Here is a 17085-nt window from a genome sequence, read left to right as displayed (position 1 = left end):
AACTGCAGACATCTGTCTGATAGAAGCTTTTATGATGGAACCTTGAGGTAGTATTTTCCTTACAACTATAGTCGCAACAATTTTCTAAGCCCAGCTGAGAAGTAAAATGTGTAAGGCTGAGCTTTCAAACTAGCCTCTGTCAACTTATCTTAAAACCCTGTGAAATAAGTTTTTCATAACCTGTAATGCTAAACTGATTTTCAGGGTATGTTTATACTGCTGTTTTGCACTCACTGTGGAAGAATTCCTGACTCGAAGTTATTGGGGGTGGTAGTGAGGCCATATGTCATCCAAACAGACTTGAAAAGAAGGTTTCCTAAATCAAGACACTGGGGTTTCCTAGTTTAGTGGGAATCGAACTGAAATAATGCACCTGAAATTCACTGCCATAGGAGACGCTGGAGAGAGATAGGTAGTGTTAAGATAAAGAATGAGGATGGCTAGGCATCAGCAAAGCATAGAACAATGGTTCTGAACACAGGGCATTTTTGCTCCCCAGAAAAGATCTGGCAATGTCTGGAGATATTTTTAGGTTTTCACAACTAGGGGGTGCCGTGGGTGGGCCGCCGGCATCCGGCTGACTGAGGCCAAGGATTCTGCTAAATATCGTCAAATACACAGGACAGCTCCAACAACAAAGAATTTTCCAGCCCTAAAGGTCAATACTGCCGAGTTTGAGAAACCTTGATATAGAATATTGAGGCAACTACCTCAATGACTCAGAATAAGTGGAGATTTGGTACTAAATTGTCCAAATAATTAAACTCTGCACTTGGCTATGTCAATGGAGGGCTCGTCTATGACCAAAAACAAAGATGCCTTTGCTTGAGTTAATCAGTATAAAGATCCAAAGGCTGTGCAGCTTCCTTCAGAGTGAGGCCAAGATCAGCCAATCAACTGTATCTGGTTTTAATCCATCATGAGAGGCAATCCTTCCCAGAGAAACAGACACAGTGAGGTGACACTGCTGAGGACTACAGTTACCCCAAGGGCCATGATAATTCATTGGTGTTGTAACCTCATTTTGGCAAGTACCATTATTTAGTTAAGGTGTACAAAGTGCTGTGAAGATAGAAAATGCTATAGAAATGCTAAGTATCATTATTAGTGTTACCATCTTTCTGAGGAACTGCTTCCGTAAGTGATGTTACAGTAGAAAAACACACACAGACATCACTACATACCCATTTGTAGTTTTGCGGAGAGGTTACTATAATGAGTAATTCACATTGTGTCATCTCCTTTGCACTCTGAGTTAAAACAAATTAAATAAAGCTCAATTAGTGTTTTATGCACTACAAAAATGCAGCTGATTTATATTCTGAGTAAATACAGGTTAGTTACTGGAGAAAGAATACTGAAAAGGCTCCAGAATTATAAAATCAAGATTGGATTTCTGTTAATGTTAAACACACGGATGTAACAGATAAAATCCCTCTATATATTTTAATTTTTTCAACTGTCTCGTTTTTGGTTTTATATTTAGATCATAATACATTTTAACATTTCTCCATTTTAGTGAATGTTTATCATCCTAATATTTTCATGTTACTAGAATTTCTTTTTAACTTTGTGCAAAGAGGGTTTCTTAACACACTGTGGGGGACAAAAAATAAAAGAACAACGAATAACCAAAGAAAACCTTCTTTGAAAGGCCTAATAAAATGCTAATTGTAAAGTGATTGCTTAATATGTAACTGCTGATGTATTTGTAAATTGTTTTTAGGTTTAATTTTGCCATGGTACTTACTTTCTAAAATGGCAAGCTTGTCTTAGGATTTTGATTCAAGTGGAAACTGTCAAACTGTCAATGGATAGCATAGTAACATTTTGACTGTCATGCCCAAGTCAGTGTGGAAGATACCTATACAATATGGCACCACTAATGATTCAGTCATTGTGAGAACACAGACAGACACGGCTTATGCTTGCTTGTGTACACTGATTGCATTTTTTCTATTAGCTTCTTCCATTTTTATGGAAATATAGAGGAAGAGCAGGTTGATCATTTTAATAAATTTCCTGCCGCTTTTTGCCCACATCAAGTCAAACTCTTTGTTTGACCTACTCTCTCATGATTACTTCAGGTATCTTTTCCAGCGCCAGAGACAGGGAGACTTACGTCAGGGACTTACAGCAGAAGCAAATTAATTTCTAAAAAGAAAGAAAATGTCTTCTATGTAAATGTTAACAACACAGCATAGTTATACTCTTGTATTTCTATACATGCTAATTTTTCTACTCAGAGCCAAAGTAAGATATGTCCTGGTGCTCAGCATCTGCCTTTTCCTACTTTCCATGCTAGGTCACCCAACAGGCAGACGGAATATTACTTAGGGTACTGGCATCATCGCAGAGTATGCCATCTGAGCAGGAAAAAAAAAGAAAAAAAAAGGAGGTGGGGGGAGAAGAGGAGAGAGAAGGCAGTTTTGATAAACTTATATAGAGTTTTGCAATCAAAAAAGCTGGAAAGCTATTTTAATTTCCACCTACATATAAGTTCTGGGTTTAGGTTTTGTTTTCTTTTATTTTGAATTATGTATAGCTGTTGGCAACATAGTCATTCCCTGATTAGAACCACTAAGGTCTGAATCTGTTCCTGCTTCCATCTTCCAACACTCAAACATGACCAAGGAAAAAGTAGAGTCTTTTGGGACTGGCTTATTTCACCTAGCATGATGTTTCAAAGTTCATCTGTGTTGATTAGTACTCCCTTCCTTTTTTCTTTTTATGGTTTAATTACATTCCATTGTATGGATATGCCACTTTTGATTATCAGTCATTTGATGGACTATTATTATTTTAAACATTCATGTACAGTTTTCATTTGGACACATGCCTAGAATTAGGTATTTTATTAAGTATTAATTTAGGAATTTTTCCATACGTTCATATTTCCTAAAACACCTTTACTCAATTCTTTGCAACATCTTCGACAGCAATAAGTTACCTTTTAACTTAACAGTTTTCCAAAGCCCATTGTTTTTACTCTAATTTCTTGGAACTAAAAAGCTTTTACAATCCATATATAATAATCTCAATGGAAATTTTATTCTAGTCCACAAGCATTCTTTCACATAACATTTGAACACTTTGTTTCTTTCCTTGTTTCCCCATTCAAACGGAAAGGTCATAGATATGATCTCCAAGATGTAACCACTTTATTGCTCTTGAAAGGTACTTTCAAAGATTTATTTACAATAGAAAGCAACACTTACAGGTGTGAGGTCAGACCACAATAATACTTACTAATTTTGTGTTAAATTTATTATTTTTTTCCTGGTTTCATCACTGATTTCTATAAGAATATGAACGTTGCTTTGATTGAGATCATACCTGGATAGTGTGTTTACCATTACTTTTTGCACTTCCTGTTCCTCTGACTGGGGTGCTTTGTTCCCAGATATCCACATGGCTGGATCCCTCACTCAATGAATTTTCATTTTATTTCACAGAGGTCATCATATCCTTAGCATCTGTGATAATCTGACATATATTTTCTTAATCGGTTTGGTTTTATTACTTATCTTGCCCACTAGATTGTAAACTCCAGGACAAGCAAGGATTTTTGGATTGTGCTCATGGGTAGAACACAGCATCTAGAAACCGCGGCTTGAACTTAACAGTCAATATTAGCTGAATGAATAAAAGAGTTGTTGAATAAATTAGCCTACTGCTCAAAAAGTAATAATAATAATAATAATACAGAAAGCTCCCCATGATGTGAGATCTTTATAACAAATCAAATACTTTGACTCCCTCTTTCATAATAATTTGGGGGGATAACATTCCCTTTTTAATTTGGCATATATATTAGCTGTTAAAGTCTATTATCTTATTTAACCTTTTATTGTTGTAAAAATATTCACCTACAGAGAACAAAACAAAAATGTAAAGCTCAATGATTTATCAGAGTGAATAGTGATAGAACCGCCTCCCTGGTGAAGCAATACTACATTTCCCCAAAGCCCCGTTGTGCTTTCTTTCAATCATAAGTCCTCCCTGCCTGTTCAGAGATAATCAATCTCCAGACATTTTTAGTACTCATTTCCCTGCTTGTATTTATGGTTTTCCTACAAAGCATGCTCTAAACACTAAGATTTTGCCTGTTTTGATTTTTTTATTAGTGAAATAATAAAGAATGCATTCTTTTATATCTATCTTATTGTGTGTAACACTAGTGCACTTATTTCCATTACTATATTGTATCACATTGGGTGAATTTACCACTATTTATCTACTTTACTGCTGTTTGACATTTTTGTCAGTTTCAGTTTGGAACTATTATAAATAATACTGCTATGAACCTTCTTGTACATCTTTTCTATGTATATCTGTATACATTTCAGCTGGGTATGTCAAGTTGAATATTTCAGATTGGATCATATAAAATTACCATTTGTAATGCACTATTGGCAATTTTATATGGTTTAAGCTAATATCTAAGAGTGAAATTTCAAGCTGTACATATTTCCAACTCTAGTTTCTCAAAGGTGTGCTGCCCTATGTGTCGGTGTGCCGTATACGACAGTGTATGAGAATTCCAGGTGTTCCGCATCCTTACCAGCACTGGGGATCCTCAGTTGTTTTTTGTTTTTGTTGTTGCTGTTGTTGTTTCTAATTTTTAGGCATTTTGCTGGGTTTGTAATCATTTCACATTGTGGTTTTAATTTGTATAACCCTGATAACTAATGACGCTAATGCAATTTACATATGTGTATTAGGCATTTGGTTATCTTCTTTTGTGAAGTGACTATTCAAGTATTTATCTCTTTTTTTTTTTTTTCTATTGTATTAACTCTCTTTTCCTAATTGATTTCTAGGAGTTCTTTGTATATTTTTGCTATATCCACTCTGTGACTTAAATTTTCACGTGATTAATCCTGCGCTTTAATATGCAATGTTCCTAATATATATGCCATCTAATGACCAATGCTTGTCTTCATATTTATGCCTAGGGTGTCTCTTAAAAATTTTTCCCTTACACCAAATTTTATGTTCTAGAAGCATTATTTTTCTTTATTGTTTAATCTTTCATAATTTAAGCTACAATTCACCTGGGATTAATTTTTGTGTATGACATGTGGGGGGGGTCATTTTTTTTTCTTCTGTGAAATTCCAATTGAATCAGCAACATTTATTGAAAGACTGTACTTATCCCACTCTGCAGTACCAACTTTGTCATAAATCAACAATTATGGTTGAGACTGTAGAATTTTTGTTTCATTTCTCAGTTTGTTTATGTCTATAGAAACACTGTTCTGTCGTAATTATTATAGCTTTATAATGAAGTCTTGATATTGGGTAGAGTAAATACTCCAGCTTTTTTTTTCCCAAACTACGCTGGTTATTCTTGGTCCTTGGCCTGTCCACATGCATTTACCATCAACTTGTCAAGTTACACCAAGGAAAAGAACATTTTTAAAACCTCCACTCAATGTATTTAGGTCATCTTTATATTCTCTCAATAATAATGTTATAGTTTTATTTGTAGAGTTATACACAGCTTTCATTAGTTTTATTCTTAGGTGGTTTATTTTTCTGATGCTTTCACAAATGGTGTGATTCTATAAAATTCTTTGTCCAATTGCTTGTTTAATATAATTGATAGTTAATTTTATATTGATCTTATTAATTACAGCATTCTTAATGCATCCCTTTTGGACTTTTTATATAGATAACCATGTTGTCTTCAAACAGTTTTATTTCATGGTTCCCAGTCATTAGTCTTTTTTTTTTTTCTGGATTTATTATATTAGCTACAACCTTTAGTGAAACATTGTGTAGAAGTTATTTTATTAAGCCTACTTGTTTAGTACTCAATCTCAAAGGGAAACCTTGTGATATTTTACATTAAAAATGATGCTGGGGGGGTGGAGCAAGATGGCGGAGGAGTAGGAGACCTGGATTTCGTCTCCTCTCAGGAATTCAGCTGGATAGGGATCAAACCATTCTGAACACCTACAAACTCAACAGGAGATCGAAGAAAAGAAGAGCAACAACTCTCTGAACAGAAAAGCGACCACTTTCTGGAAGGTAGGACGTGCGGAGAAGTGAATCCGAGGCGATATTCGGGAGGATAGACGGCGGGGGAGGGGCCTCCGTCGGCCGCTTCTGGCAAGTGATAGAGCCGGGAGCACAAAATCGGAACTTTTAGAAGTCTGCTCTGCTGAGGGACGTCACTCTGGTGGCGAAGTGGGGGGTGAACGCTCGCGGGACAGTGTGGTCTCAGGACCCTCGGGGTCACAGAAAGACCAGGGGTGCCTGAGTGCGGCAGAGCTCCCAGGTATCGGAGCAGGGAAGCCGGCTGCAGAGACGGAGCCGAGGCACGGGCTCTCAGCTCGGGGTTGCCATAAACCCTGATCCGCGGCACAGTCGGGCCACTGCTCCTCCAGCAGGGACCCAACAAGCGGCAGATCCGGAGAGACTCACCTTCTTCCCCCGGGAGGAGAGGTGCGGGAGTGCACCGCGGGGATCTGCTGGGTTTGGAGACTCCACCCGGGGTCGGGTGCCAGAGATAGAGACGTGCGGTCACAGGCCGGGTGAGCACGGAGTGAGGCCGGAGACCGGGGAGACGGGAGTGACTGACTGCTTTTCTCTGGGGGCTCGCTGAGGAGCGGGACCCCGAGTTCTTGGCTCCTCCAGGGCGGAGACTGGGAGGCCGCCATTTTCACTCTCCGCCTCCAAAGCTGTACGGAAAGCTTGCAGGGAACAAAAGCTCCCGAGAGCAAACCCGAGCAGATTACTTAGCCGGGACCAGCAAGGGCGGGGCAATTCTGCCTCCGGCAAAGACATTTGGGAACCACGGCAACAGGCCCCTCCCCCAGAAGATCAGCGAGAACAGCCAGCCAAGACCAGGTTTACTGATCAATGAGAACGGCAGAACTCCAGCGCTAGGGGAATACAGCACAGAATTCATTGCTTTTTTCCCCATGATTCTTTAGTCTTTCAAAGTAAATTATTTTTTTTAACTGTCTTTTTTTCTTTTTTTTTGAATTTTTCTTTTTCCCTTTTTCAACCAACATCTTATCAATCCCTTTTTAAAAAAAAAAAACATTTTTATTTTTCATTTTTAAAGTCATATTCTATCCCTTCATAGTAGTTACCTGTATTTTTGGCATATATATCTAAGTTGTTCTCTCTTTAAAATTTTGAGATAGTTTCTTCTAACAGATCAAAATATACTCTAAATCTCTAGTGTATGGTTTTTTTCTACTCCCCTACCTGATCACATTCTCTCCCTTTTTTCTTTCTTTTTTTTTTTAAATCCTCTTCTTTCTTTTTTCAAACAACTTATCAAATCCTTTTATAAAATTTTTTATAATTTCCATCTTTACAGTCATATTCCATCCCTTCATCATATCAACCCTTATTTTTGTACATATATAAGTTTTTCTTTCTTTAAAATTTTGGGAGGCACTTTCTTTTAACAGACCAAAATACACCCAAAATCTAGTGTGTGGCACTGATCTATAAACCAGCCTGATCATATTTGATCACATTCTGTTTTTGTTTTGTTTTGTTTTGTTCTGTTATTGTTTGTTTTTATCTTTATCTTTTTCTTTTTTCTTTTTTTCTTTCTTTTTCTTTTTTCTCTCTTTCCCTTTCTTTTCCCACTGCTTCAGGTCTTTTCTGATTTGTTTAGAGTATATTTTCTGGGGACATTGTTACCCTGTTAGCATTTTGTTCTCTCATTAATCTATTCTCCTCTGGGCAAAATGACAAGACGGAAGAAATCACCTCAACAAAAAGAACAAGAGGTAGTACCGACTGCCAGGGACCTACTCAATACGGACATTAGTACGATGTCAGATCTAGAGTTCAGAATCATCACTTTAAAGATACTAGCTGGGCTTGAAAAAAGCATGGAAGTTATTAGAGAAACCCTTTCTGGAGAAGTAAAAGAACTAAAATCTAACCAAGTAGAAATCAAAAAGGCTATTAATGAGGTGCAATCAAATATGGGGGCGCTAACTGCTAGGATAAATGAGGCAGAAGAAAGAATCAGTGAGATAGAAGACCAAATGATGGAAAATAAAGAAGCTGAGAAAAAGAGAGATAAACAACTACTGGATCACGAGGGCAGAATTCGAGAGCTAAGTGATACCATAAGATGAAACAACATTAGAATAATTGGGATCCCAGAAGAAGAAGAAAGAGAGAGGGGGGCAGAAGGTATAATGGAGCAAATTATAGCAGAGAACTTCCCTAATTTGGGGAAGGAAACAGGCATCAAAATCCAGGAAGCACAGAGAACTCCTCTCAAAATCAATAAAAATAGGTCAACACCCCGACATCTAATAGTAAAACTTACGAGTCTCAGAGACAAAGAGAAAATCCTGAAAGCAGCTCGGGAGAAGAGATATGTAACCTACAATGGTAGAAACATTAGATTGGCAACAGACTTATCCACAGAGACCTGGCAGGCCAGAAAGGACTGGCAGGACATATTCAGAGCACTAAATGAGAAAAATATGCAGCCAAGAATACTATATCCAGCTAGGCTGTCATTGAAAATTGAAGGAGAGATAAAAAGCTTCCAGGACAAACAAAAACTAAAGGAATTTGCAAACACGAAACCAGCCCTACAACAAATATTGAAAGGGGTCCTCTAAGCAAAGAGAGAGCCTAAAAGCAACATAGACCAGAAAGGAACACAAACAATATACAGTAACAGTCACTTTACAGGCAATACAATGGCACTAAATTCCTATCTTTCAATAGTTACCCTGAATGTAAATGGGCTAAATGCCCCAATCAAAAGACACAGGCTATCAGATTGGATTAAAAAACAAGACCCATCAATATGCTGTCTGCAAGAGACTCATTTTAGACCCAAAGACACCCCCAGATTGAAAGTGAGGGGGTGGAAAACCATTTACCATGCTAATGGACACCAAAAGAAAGCTGGGGTGGCAATCCTTATATCAGACAAATTAGATTTTAAACCAAAGATTGTAATAAGAGATGAGGAAGGACACTATATCCTACTTAAAGGGTCTATCCAACAAGAAGATCTAACAATTGTAAATATCTATGCCCCTAACATGGGAGCAGCCAATTATATAAGGCAATTAATAACAAAAGCAAAGAAACACATCAACAACAATACAATAATAGTGGGGGACTTTAACACCCCCCTCACTGAAATGGACAGATCGTCTAAGCAAAAGATCAACAAGGAAATAAAGACTTTAAATGACACACTGGACCAAATGGACTTCACAGACATATTCAGAACATTCCATCCCAAAGCAACGGAATACACATTCTTCTCTAGTGCCCATGGAACATTCTCCAGAATAGATCACATCCTAGGTCATAAATCAGGTCTCAACCGGTACCAAAATATTGGGATCATTCCCTGCCTATTTTCAGACCACAATGCTTTGAAACTAGAACTCAATCACAAGAGGAAAGTCGGAAAGAACTCAAATACATGGAGGCTAAAGAGCATCCTACTGAAGAATGAATGGGTCAACCAGGAAATTAAAGAAGAATTAAAAAAATTCATGGAAACCAATGAAAATGAAAACACAACTGTTCAAAATCTTTGGGATACAGCAAAGGCAGTCCTAAGAGGAAAGTATATAGCAATACAAGCCTTTCTCAAGAAACAAGAAAGGTCTCAAGTACACAACCTAACCCTACACCTAAAGGAGCTGGAGAAAGAGCAGCAAATAAAGCCTAAATCCAGCAGGAGAAGAGAAATAATAAAGATCAGAGCAGAGATCAATGAAATAGAAACCAAAAGAACAGTAGAACAGATCAACGAAACTAGGAGCTGGTTCTTTGAAAGAATTAACAAGATTGATAAGCCCCTGGCCAGACTTATCAAAAAGAAAAGAGAAATGACCCAAATCAACAAAATCATGAATGAAAGAGGAGAGATCACAACCAACACCAAAGAAATACAAACAATTATAAGAACATATTATGAGCAACTCTATGCCAGCAAATTAGATAACCTGGAAGAAATGGATGCATTCCTAGAGATGTATCAACTACCAAAACTGAACCAGGAAGAAATAGAAAACCTGAACAGACCTATAACCACTAAGGAAATAGAAGCAGTCATCAAAAATCTCCCAAAACACAAAAGCCCAGGGCCAGATGGCTTCCCAGGGGAATTCTACCAAACATTTCAAGAAGAATTAATACCTATCCTTCTGAAACTGTTCCAAAAAATAGAAATGGAAGGAAAACTTCCAAACTCATTTTATGAGGCCAGCATTACCTTGATCCCAAAACCAGACAAAGACCCCATCAAAAAGGAGAATTACAGACCAATATCCCTGATGAACATGGATGCAAAAATTCTCACCAAAATACTAGCCAATAGGATCCAACAGTACATTAAAAGGATTATTCACCACGACCAAGTTGGATTTATCCCTGGGCTGCAAGGTTGGTTCAACATCCGCAAATCAATCAACGTGATATGATACATTAACAAAAGAAAGAACAAGAATCATATGATCCTCTCAATAGATGCAGAAAAAGCATTTGACAAAGTACAGCATCCTTTCTTGATCAAAACTCTTCAGAGTATAGGGATAGAGGGTACATACCTCAATATCATAAAAGCCATCTATGAAAAACCTACAGCAAATATCATTCTCAATGGGGAAAAACTGAGAGCTTTCCCCCTAAGGTCAGGAACATGGCAGGGATGTCCACTATCACCACTGCTATTCAACATAGTATTGGAAGTCCTAGCCACAGCAATCAGACAACAAAAAGAAATCAAAGGCATCCAAATCGGCAAAGAAGAAGTCAAACTCTCACTCTTTGCAGATGATATGATACTTTATGTGGAAAATCCCAAAGACTCCACCCCAAAACTGCTAGAACTCATACAGGAATTCAGTAAAGTGGCAGGATATAAAATCAATGCACAGAAGTCAGTGGCATTCCTATACACCAGCAACAAGTCAGAAGAAAGAGAAATTAAGGAGTCGATCCCATTTACAATTGCACCCAAAACCATAAGATACCTAGGAATAAATCTAACCAAAGAGGCAAAGGATCTGTACTCAGAAAACTATAAAATACTCATGAAAGAAATTGAGGAAGACACAAAGAAATGGAAAAACGTTCCATGTTCATGGATTGGAAGAACAAATATTGTGAAGATGTCAATGCTACCTAGAGCAATCTACACATTCAATGCAATCCCCATCAAAATACCATCCACTTTTTTCAAAGAAATGGAACAAATAATCCTAAAATTTGTATGGAACCAGAAAAGACCCCTAATAGCCAGAGGAATGTTGAAAAAGAAATGCAAAGCTGGCGGCATCACAATTCCGGACTTCCAGCTCTATTACAAAGCTGTCATCATCAAGACGGTATGGTACTGGCACAAAAACAGACACATAGATCAATGGAACAGAATAGAGAGCCCAGAAATGGACCCTCAACTATATGGTCAACTAATCTTTGACAAAGCAGGAAAGAATGTCCAATGGAAAAAAGACAGTCTCTTCAACAAATGGTGTTGGGAAAATTGGACAGCCACATGCAGAAGAATGAAACTGGACCATTTCCTTACACCACACACAAAAATAGACTCCAAATGGTTGAAAGACCTCAATGTGAGACAGGAGTCCATCAAAATCCTAAAGGAGAACACAGGCAGCAACCTCTTCGACCTCAGCCGCAGCAACTTCTTCCTAGAAACATCGCCAAAGGCAAGGGAAGCAAGGGCAAAAATGAACTATTGGGACTTCATCAAGATAAAAAGCTTTTGCAAAGCAAAGGAAACAGTCAACAAAACCAAAAGACAACCGACAGAATGGGAGAAGATATTTGCAAATGACATATCAGATAAAGGGCTAGTATCCAAAATCTATAAAGAACTCATCAAACTCAACACCCAAAGAACAAAGAATCCAATCAAGAAATGGGCAGAAGACATGAACGACATTTTTCCAAAGAAGACATCCAAATGGCCAACAGACACATGAAAAAGTGTTCAATATTGCTCGGCATCAGGGAAATCCAAATCAAAACCTCAATGAGATACCACCTCACACCAGTCAGAATGGCTAAAATTTACAAGTCAGGAAAGGACAGATGTTGGCGGGGATGCAGAGAAAGGGGAACCCTCCTACACTGTTGGTGGGAATGCAAGCTGGTGCAGCCACTCTGGAAAACAGTATCGAGGTGCCTCAAAAAGTTGAAAATAGAGCTACCATACGATCCAGCAATTGCACTACTGGGTATTTACCCCAAAGATACAAAAGTAGGGACCCGAAAGGGTATGTGCACCCCGATGTTTATAGCAGCAATGTCCACAATAGCCAAACTGTGGAAAGAGCCAAGATGTCCATCGACAGATGAATGGATAAAGAAGATGTGGTATATATATACAATGGAATATTATGCAGCCATCAAAAGGAATGAGATCTTGCCATTTGCAATGACGTGGATGGAACTGGAGGGTATTATGCTGAGCGAAATAAGTCAAACAGAGAAAGACATGTATCATATGACCTCACTGATATGAGGAATTCTTAAATCTCAGGAAACAAACTGAGGGTTCCTGGAGTGGGGGGTGGGGTGGGAGGGATGGGGTGACTGGGTGATGGACACTGGGGAGGGTATGTGCTCTGGTAAGCGCTGTGAATTGTGCAAGACTGTTGAATCTCAGATCTGTACCTCTGAAACAAATAATGCCATATATGTTAAGAAAGAAAAAAAGAAGAAGAAGAATGTAGCAGGAGGGGAAGAATGAAGGGGGGGAAATCGGAGGGGGAGAAGAACCATGAGAGATGATGGACTCTGAAAAACAAACTGAGGGTTATGGGGGGGGGGGTGGGAGGATGGGTTAGCCTGGTGATGGGTATTGAGGAGGGCACATTCTGCATGGAGCACTGGGTGTTATGCACAAACAATGAATCATGGAACACTATATCTAAAACTAATGATGTAATGTATGGGGATTAACATAACAATAAAAAAATTAAAAAAAAATGATGCTGGATGTGATTTTTAAATTTTTTTTTATTTTTATTTTTTTTGTGTGAGTAACTTTTAGAAAATCAGGGAAGTCCTCTTCCTAGTTTGCTTAACTTTTCACCAGTAAAGAATATTATATTTTATTAAAAATTTTCTGTACTTTTTAGGAACATTATATGATAGTTTCCTTTTTTTCTGTTAGCATGTTGTACTGCATTGATTTTTCAAATATTAAACAAACCTTGCATTCATGGCATAAGCCTATTTTTGATGCATTATTCTTTTTTAAATTGCTGGATTTTGTTTGTTAATAATTTATGTAGGATATTTTCATCTAAGTTCATAAGTTATACTGGCCATTAATTTTTTCTTATAATGACATTTTCATGTTTTGAGTATCAAGATTATTTGTGCTGGACACATACATAAAATTTGCTCCTTTTTTAGGGCTTGAAAGAGTTTGTGTTAGTTAGCATCATTTCTTTCTGCAACGTTTGAAAGAATTTCCTGGGCCTGGTATTTTATTTTCTGAGAAGGTTTTAATTTATGAATTTATTATTTTTTTTACTAATTACAGGTATGCTTACATTTTTAATTGATTCTTATGTAATTCTTTTGTGAATTTGTCTAATCTAAATGTTTATGTTTATTGCCATAAAGTTGTCATAATATCTAATTATCTTTTCAATATCTGTAATTTTGTAGTATTGATTCTTTTTTATTCTTGAAATTGGTAATTTGTGTCTTTTTTTTTTTTTTTTGCTTTAGTCCAAATAGAAGTTTATCAATTTTTTTTCAAAGATAGAACTTTCAGCATTGTTTATTTTCTATTTTATTTGGCTTTATTCTTTTTTATTTCATTGTTATACTTTATGGTCAATTTGTGATTATTTTTTAAATTCTGGAAAAGCTATTTTCAGCATGCTTCCATTTCTTTTCTTTTTTTTCTTTCCTTTTTTTTTTTAGAGAGGGAAGGAGAGAGAGAAAGAGGTGGGGGAGGGGCTGAGGGAGAGGGAGAATCCCAAACTGGCTCCATGCCCAGCAGGGAGCCCAACCCTGGGCTTGATCTCACAGTCCTGAGATCATGATCTGAGCTGAAATCAAGAGTTGGACGCTTAACTGACTGAGCCATCCAGGCACCCCAGCATGATTCCATTTCTAATGAATACATTTAATGGCATAAATTACCATCTAAGAATGGTCTTTGCTGCAGCTTACACAATTTTTTAATATAGAATGAAGGGGGGGAAATCGGAGGGGGAGACAAACCATGAAAGACTATGGACTCTGAGAAACAAACTGAGGGTTCTAGAGGGGAGGGGGGTGGGGGGATGGGTTAGCCTGGTGATGGGTATTAAGGAGGGCACGTTCTGCATGGAGCACTGGGTGTTATATGCAAACAATGAATCATGGAACACTACAGCAAAAACTAATGATGTAATGTATGGTGATTAACATAACATAATAATAAAAAAAAGAAATTTGGTATTAAAAAACATTCAAAAAATAGAATTTTCATTATCAATCAATTAAAAATATTTTAATTCTGTTACTGGTTTCTTCTTTGACCCAAATGGATTGTCTATAAGAGTATATTTAAAATTTCCCTCTTATGTGAACATTTTCCTAGTTGTAGTTTTGCATTCTTTTATAGCTAATTTCTTCATGGTCAAAGAACATATTCTGCATGATTTCAGTCTTTTGTTGAGACTTGCTTGATGACCCAGCAAATGGTTGGTTTGTAAATGTTTGACATGCATTGAAAAGAACAAGCATTTTATGGTTTAACTGGGAGTGGTATACTACATATACTCATTAGATTGTTTACTCATCATGTTATTCAAATTTTTTATATTTCTATTTTTTTAATATTTATGTTTAAATATAAAATCATGCTAAGTATTCTGTGCTATTTTATTTTCATTTGTCTCTTTTTTCCTTGCTCTTTTCAATTTATTGAAAATTTGGGGTTATTTCATTTTACTGTATTATTTGTGAAGTTACATACTCTTTTACAGTTCTTTTACTGGTAACCCTAGAAACTTAACTTATATGCTTGGTTTACCAAAGTTTAACATTAATTGGTTGTTACCATATTCCTTAACTCCACTTCCTGTTTAACACCATTTTATTTTGTGTGTGTGTGTATTTAAACTCAATGAGACATGACATATTAATATTGCTTTATTATTTTTAGCATATAGTATTTTAAGTAGTATTAGCATTATTATTCCATAGTATGCATTTACATTTACCTTCATATTTATTACTCTACTACTCTTATTCCTTCTTACATCTCTAATCTTCTATTTGGGATAATTTTACTTGGCCTGAAGAATACCCTTTAAGATTTCCTTTAGCATGGGAATGTTGGTGACAAATTCCCTCAATTTTCATTTGTCTGGAAATATCTATTTCTGTTCTACAATCTTGAGAGATATTTTTTCTTTCTATAGAACTCTCATTTGATAATTATTTTCTCTTGACACTTTAGGGTTTATCTTCTTGCTATGTCATAATGTTGAGAAGTCAGCTATGAGTCTTTTATTTGCTTCTTTGAAGGGAGTCTATCCTTTTTATGTGGCTGCTTTAATTTTGTTTTTTGGTCTTTAGATTGAAACAGTTTTATATTATGTGCCTAGGTCTGGATTACTTTTTATATATTTTGCTCAAAATTCATAGGAGTTTTAAACCTGAGGCTTGATGTCTTTCATCAATTTGGGGAAGTTCTCAGTCATTATCTCTTTACCAATTGCTTCTCTGCTAATCTTTTTTTTCTTTTCTTGTTGGGACTCAAATTGCATGCATGTTAGGCCTTCTTGTCATAGCCTCTGTCTTTAATACTTTCTTGTGATTTTCCATACTTTAGTCTCTCTATGGTTTATTCTGGACATTTTCTTACTGATTTTTTAGTTCATTAAGTCTCTGTGTCTAATCTGCTAATAAAGTTACTCAATGAGTACTTAACTATAGTTATTGTATTTTTCAAGTATCTATTTTTCTTCTTTTAGTTCCATAATTTTAATGTTTTCTTTTATTATCTTTATCATAGAAAATGTTTAATTTAAATCTACATCACATAACTTCAGTATCTGCAGTCTCAACGAATCTGTTTTTATTATCTTTGTGTTGATTTTTATTCATATTGTAAGTTACTTGTTCCAGGTTTATTTGTTATCTTATAACTCTTTGTGCTGTTTTTAAAAATGTGTACTGAACAATAATTTTGTTTTGAAGTAGAAATAACTTAAAGACTAGGATGCTGATATTTTTCTCTTGGTACAAAAATTAATGTTTGTTTCCATAAGATGCCCGGGGGTGCAGTTAATCTATGATTCTTCAATTCACTTTCAGGTCTGGGTTAGTTGGAAGCTGATTTGCAGTTCTTGTGAGAATTTACCAACTTTCTGCTATTCTGAGAATTAAGTCCCTCAGAATCACAAACTAAAGTGCATCGAGTTTGACAATATACCCCTCCCTCCCCCCCCACCTTAGATCCATGATCTACTTAACAGTATTGTATAATCTTCAGTGTCTCAGGTCATCTGCTCAGTGATCAGAAAATACCCCAAGGAAAACAGCCCTATGAACAGGATCCTTCTCAGGGCCCCCACCATCTAATAGAGCTTACTAGAAGCTTAAATCCAAATAATCTTTGCAATAATATAAAATAATACATTTTTTTCATAAAAGTCATTTTATATCATATATATATAAGGGTGAAGGAAAATTTAATACAGTATTAACATGACTAAAATAACCTTAGTAGTTAGAAAAGCAGTATTTATTAACACATATGGTCTGCTGATTAAGAAAATACATATTATATATATATATATATACACACACACATATATATATGTGTATATATATACATACTTGGAATCAAATAATAGGGTTTTTATTTTGTAATATGTAATACCATATATATTTTTTTCTCATTAGATCCTATTATTTGGTTCTGAGTTTACAAGCAGATGCTGAAAGCTGAATGAACCCACCATGCACAGTATTGATTGCATTTTCAGTGCTTTTGCTCTCTTCTGTTGTATTAAAACAGCAAGCAATTTATTACTTCTATCCACAATTAAAATGTAACTATCTTTGAGGCAAACGCAATAA

This window comes from Halichoerus grypus, chromosome 2, assembly GCF_964656455.1.
Source record: "Halichoerus grypus chromosome 2, mHalGry1.hap1.1, whole genome shotgun sequence".
Lineage (NCBI taxonomy): Eukaryota > Metazoa > Chordata > Mammalia > Carnivora > Phocidae > Halichoerus > Halichoerus grypus.
The sequence above is the reverse complement of the archived record's forward strand: the minus strand, read 5'-3'. Positions refer to the sequence as shown.